General features: G+C 48.4%; 1 protein-coding gene across 8 annotated transcripts in view; it reads right to left on the bottom strand.

Annotated features, from left to right (window-relative positions):
• LOC107196563 overlaps positions 1-1443 on the bottom strand; it is an 11968-nt gene extending 10525 nt beyond the window's left edge. For 2 of the 8 annotated variants that reach the window (XR_003043846.1, XM_025041445.1), the window contains exon 1: positions 864-1440. The gene's annotated coding sequence lies outside the window, so the exon portion shown is untranslated. Of the gene's footprint in view, positions 1-863 lie in introns of all 8 variants that reach the window. The other 6 variants (XM_025041447.1, XM_025041448.1, XM_025041449.1 and 3 more) reach the window with 6 other exon arrangements.
• Between the last annotated feature and the right edge of the window lie 4557 nt (positions 1444-6000).

The following is a 6000-nucleotide window of genomic DNA, read 5'->3' as shown; positions in this document are numbered from 1 at the left end:
ATTTCTTATTGATTCTGTTTCTGTGGAGAACCCTGACTACTAAACTGGGCTAAGTGCTTTATGAGCATTCACTCATTTATTCCTCGTTGCAACCTTATGAGGTAGATGTTAGTAGCATTTCCATTTTTTCAGATAAGAAACTGAAGGGCAGAGGCGAAGTAAGTCACCAGAAGGAACTCGGCCAAGATATGAATCCAAGTAACCTGGCTCAGGTCTGCCTGCTAACCATTGTCCCTACTGCCTCTAGGGCCATGAGCGCATTGCCATTTATTAAGCATTTATTGAGTAGAGACATATGCTAAGAGTTTTCATCATGTAAACAGGTATTCTCCAAAGCCTTCTTGCCTTCTGGGGTTACCCCTTCCTTTAATAATCAAATAAAATAGCTCAGACCTCTATTCCATGTGCTGTGAGAAGTTCAGAGCCTTCCCAGTGCACTATTTTTGAGGAGCCCCAGATGCTGTTATGTCCTCTTGTCACCTCTCACTCTGAATTCCTGCTTCTGAACCAGTTCTCAGTCCCCTCTACCTTCTGTGACTGTCTGCCATCTTCTCTTAGCAAAATACACCCACCATCCCCGGCACTGTGGCCACTACTCCTTCCTCATCTGTACCCCAAACCACCACAGACATGGAGCTATGGTGTGTGACCGACTTTACCGAGGCACAGAGTAACAGAGGAGTGACCACAGGACAGGACAAAAACAGCTCAACATGGAATAAATGGCAACCTCTCAGTTCTTCATGTCCTTTGGCCTCCTCTCCTCAGGCCCAGGCCTCCCACTGTGAAGCTCATGGGAGACCCTTCACCCCACCTCCTCCCAGCCACCCTGTTCTTGGGCTCCCCCACCCCAGGCCTCCTACCTTCAGGCTGCTGATGCCAAAGTGGACATTTCCAGTTCTTCTTTGTACCCTGAAAAGTTGCTCCCTTGCCTCTCACCTGGGGCGGAGTAGGTGAAGGTCACCTTCCATATGAAGGTGTTTTCCTCCTGCTGTGCCCCCACTATGGAAGCAGCTGCTGACAATTTTTTTCTTCCCGTAAATGTGCTCTAGATGGCTGGATCCTTCCGATAACATTGTGAGGTAAAAGCCTTTGTCTTCCCAGAGAGGAATTTAGCAGTGAGGTCCTCCTTCTGACTGGTTCTACCAGCTCTAAGACCTTGTCTAAGCCTCAAATTCCTCATCTGAGTCATTTCCCTTATCTGAGCCTCAAATTCCTCATCTGTTACCTGGATAATAAGAATTCCTGCCCCACAAAGTTGAACCCTTAGCATGCTGTAAACTCTCTGTAAATACTGGCTGTTGATTATTTGACAGATGAAAAAAATGAGTTTGTTGTGTTATTAGCTTGCCAAATGACCTGGTCCTCAGTTAGTCACTGGAAAAGGAGAAGGTGGGACCGAATGGTCTCTAAAGCCTATTCCAGGCCTATTGTTCTCATAATGGCACCGTGAGTCTTTACAATGTGAGCTCAGGACCTGAGTAGACACGGAGCCCCTGGAGGGTAGGAGCTGTCTCTCATTCCTGTCCCTCAGTGCCAGGCACAGGGCCTGGTACTTAGCGGGTTCTTAGAAGAAGAGGAAGGAAGGAAGAAGGGAAGGAAGGAAGGAAGGAAGGAAGGAAGGAAGGAAGGAAGGAAGGAAGGACGAAAGGAAGGAAGGAAGGAAAAAATGAATGACTGCCAGGCCGCATCCTGGAACAGGTGGAACACCTCTGCCCTGAAGGGTTTAGAATCTGTGTTGAGGTCCTTGGTGGGGAGCCTGGGGTCTCCTCAAGACTGGAGCTGGCTCGAAGTCCACCCCCTGCCTCTGCCCCTGGGATGCCTGTGCTTGAGTGGGAGGTGAGGGAAGCTGCAGGAGAGGAAGAGAGTCAACTTGGAAACTTGGAGGCCTCCACTTCCTGCTATGGAGACCCTCCCTGACCTGGCTCTGGCCTGGACTTCTGACCCCACCAGGACAGTGTCAGGAAACAGACAGGAAGGTGGGAAAACTTGCCTGGGTTGGTCTGGGCCCAAGCTTGGGTTAAGCCCTGAGCCTAGTGGGCCAGAGCCCACCTTCCTTGTCCGGCCTGGCAGAGCTCAGACGCTCTGCCCCAGGCCCTCTGCCCCAGCGGCTCAGGATCTTCTTTGTCCCTGAGACCACTGCTAGCATTTCAGTAGCTTGGCAGGGAGGGCAGCTGGGATCAGAAGACCTGGGTTCAATTCCTACCTCTGCCTCCCAGAGACTGGGTAAGCATGGGCCCTTTACTTTGCCTGCCTGAGCCTCAGTTTCTTCATCGTATTTCATGCTGCAGGTTGTTGTAGAGAAGGTCTCATATCACACTCAAGAAACTCAAAAACAAGGTAGCCTTACAGATACAGCTGAAGCCACCCAAAGCCCTCACCAGCCCTACTTCTTCCCTTCTTAGAAGGTGCCACCATCCTGTTCTCTCATGTTTATCCCATTCCTACACATTTCTATCCAGCCCATCATTGATTTGCATGTTTTCAAACGCTATGTGTATTATGGCATTATACTAAATGCATTATTCTCTAACTTGCTTTTTTACTCAATGAAATGCTTTTGAGATCTATCCATATCGATACACATAGCTCTAGTCCAATCATTTTCACTCTACATTATTATCTCATTCTACAAATATATTATAGTTCATTCACTTTCTTGTCAGTATACATTTAGGTTGTTTCCAATTATGTTTTGTTATTTCAAGCAGCACTGAAATAAATATTCTTGTACAGGTCAAAAAATGAACCAAGCAAAGATGAGTGTTTCCAAGGTGCTTACATGCATTGATCAGTGTTATTAAATATTCATTTTGATGACAATATTTTCTGAACTCAAATCAAGGCAAACAACTCAATGATGGGACAGACGATTTGAGGCTGGGACTTTCTAGAATGCTAGAGCAATAATTGTCACCCTTTGTTGGGCCAAGTCCTGTGCTAAGCGTTCTATCTATCTATTCACAAAAACCCTGTGAGGCAGCAACTGGTATTACCCCAGCTGAGCAAACCAAGGTGCAGAGAGGTCAGGAATCTTGGCCAAGGTCACACAACGATGGTTGAGCTTGAATTCAAACGAAACCTGAATCTGTCTGACTCCATTGCCCATATTTTAACTAGATCAGAGGGGTCCCAGTAACATCCCCCAGAGCAGAGGGAGCATAAAGGCAAGAGGAACTGATCCTAACTGTGGGTTCAGGGAGGCCTTCCTGAAGAAGGTGCCAGGTTCGATTGGTCTGGAGAGAAGGGGAACATTGCAGTGGACAGCAGTGGGAGGCAATTCGGAGAAGAGACACTTAGGGCCAAGGCACTGAGGCTGGAAGATTTAGCGCTGCACCCCTTCAGTCACTACCTCTTGACTCCTCCTTACCACACTCCTTCCTGGCATTTCTCTCTCTTTTCCCTGATTCTCCCCTGATCTGTCTGCTGTCCATCCTTCTTCCTAATTTTCTCGTCTTACCTTTTTTTCTTGGATCATCTTCTCTCTATTCCTCCAGTCCTCCATATAATCATCTATCTATTCATTTATTAATCTATCCATTCATTTATTCACCATTCATCTACCATGAACTGAACTTAAATGCTGTGCTAGGGCATTGGGCCTGGGTGATGCAATGCCTAGAATTGATGGTGAGCGCATCCATCACACTCAGCTAAATTTCCATGAGGAACTGCTGAGACCTGTCCTCCTCTTCAAATACACCCAGAGACAAACCAACCCTTACATAAACCAAGCAACCTTCTAGAAAAAAAAAGAAAAAGAAAAAAGAAAAGAAAAAAAACAACAGAAAAAATCCCTTGAGACAGTCATGGCTCTCGGACACCCCCTGCTGGTAATTTTAGAGATTACATCCTGGGGCAGAGGATCCCACTGTTATCTCCAGGAACGGGCTGTTCCGGTTCCCTCACTGCACTCCGCCTGAGCTGCAACTTTTGCCAGCAAATCCACTTAAGGGGCTCATAATGGTGGAGTTCTTGTCAGAAATGTTCAATGCCCTTGCCTTTGCCAGGTCAAGCCAAAGGCCAGAGTCAGAAGCCGTGAGAGACATTGTTATGGACGGAATGTTTGTGTCACCCCAAATTCATATGTCGAAATCCTAACCATCAATGCAATGATATTCGTGGGTGGGGCCTTTGAGAGCTAATGAGGTCACGAGGTTAGAGCATGTTTCCTTGCTCCCTGTCCTCTGCCATGTGAGGCTACAATGAGAAGATGACCATTTGCAAACCAGGACACTGGATCTGCCTGCACCTTGATCTTGGACTTCCCAGCCTCCAGAACCTTGAGAAATAAATGTCTGTTGTTTAAGCCACTGAATCTATGGTATTTTGTTACAGCATCCCAAGCAGACTAAGACAGAGATGTCTGTTTTATTGGGGAGGAGGTGTGTGCTCTGGTGTGTGTAGAGGTGCATGTACACGGGGGAGCCAAGGTGCAAATTCTGAGCATGTGTTCGCATACCCTGCCCCAGGCATGATAGAGCTGTGCACGTGAGTAACCCTGTCCCATGCTCACGAGGCATTCTCCAGGAATGTGTGTGAGACAACTCCGAGGAGTCAGCTGCCAGGGTTTTCTAGCGGGATTGGGCCCTAGTTGTCCACTCACGCACCCTGTCTTGGCTTCCTTTCCTTTGACATTTTACTTCCCTGGTTCCCAACACACGCTTCTCGGGATCACCTCCCAAATAGCTTACCTGTACTCGAATCCTTGCCTCCAGGCCTGCTCTTAGGATAATGAAGGAGGCAGCCCAAGAGGAGAGGCCAGCTGAGGCTGGCAGAGCACAGACGGCAAGAGCCTGGGTCTGTGGTGGTATCACTACACCTCTGAGTTAACCAGTAGACAACCGTCCCACCCCTACCTTCTGGTTGGGCGAGAAAACCTGAACCATTTACATCTCTTTAAATGGAGTTGTAGGCTTCTCGTGACTGAAAGCCTTCCAGGAATAGGCACTCACTCTCCAGAGGTGGATTCCGTGCGAAGGGCAGGTCGGTGGCTGGCTGAAGACGAGCCATGGTGGGTAGAGCACTTCTGAGTGAGTTGTGCGCGTGCACACAGTGGCTGTGTATGCACACCACATGCACTGAACGCTTGCTGTGTGCAAGCCCCTGTGTAATGGCTCTGTATCTGGGACAGAGAACTAGGTCATCTTGGCTCATTTGTGCATGTCCTGTGTGGTTCCTCTTATCAGTTCTAGACTTTGTCTTTCTTGAGCACCTCCCTTGTCCTGTCCTCATCCTGGTTACCTGGACAACCTCTGTAGCCTCTTGGCTAGTTTCCCAGGTGGTATTCTTGCCTCTCTTTAAACTATTTTCCACTTAGCAGTCAGAGATATAGTTTGAAAACATGTGTTGGATAGTGTCATTCTCTCTCTGTTGCTGAGGTGCTGCCATGCCAAGGTCTCCAGTCCTATCTCTTCCCTCTCTCCCACAGAAGCTCCAGCCTGAGGTTTATTCTTCACTGTATCCTGATTGGACAGGGGGGTAAGGGGACTGACTCTCGCAGGCTGGATTTTCAAGAAACCAGTGACAGCTGGTTTCTAGTTGGGTTCAGCCAATGAGAGACACTGATGGGAGATTGGAGGAAAGTAAGAAGAGAGAATCCAGGGTATTTTTCTCCCTATACTTCCTCCTCCATGGCTCCCACCTAGCAGACCCGGCCTGGGCCCAGCTTCTGCAGGGCGAGCCTAGCTTCTGGGCTCCAGCTAACAGCATCTTGTTCCTCCTTCCTGGAGGCAGCTGTGGCTAATCTCAGCTCTTACTTCACCCGGGCAATCCGGTCCCTCCATTTCAAATACTTGAGATTTCTGTTTTCTGGTTTGACCCCAACTGACCCCAGCAGCCATCTGACTTCCAGCCGAAGGAGGAAGCCAGCAGCTTGTGCAGAGTAGAGCCATGGAATGGCAGAGAACAGAACCCGAACCTTGGTGTACCATGCCTGTGCTTTCCCTGCCTCTGGACTTGAAGTCAAGTCCCCTGAGATGGTAAATTTCCTAATTGTTT

This window comes from Pteropus alecto, unplaced genomic scaffold, assembly GCF_000325575.1.
Source record: "Pteropus alecto unplaced genomic scaffold, ASM32557v1 scaffold39, whole genome shotgun sequence".
Classification (NCBI taxonomy): domain Eukaryota; kingdom Metazoa; phylum Chordata; class Mammalia; order Chiroptera; family Pteropodidae; genus Pteropus; species Pteropus alecto.
The sequence above is the reverse complement of the archived record's forward strand: the minus strand, read 5'-3'. Positions and strand labels throughout refer to the sequence as shown.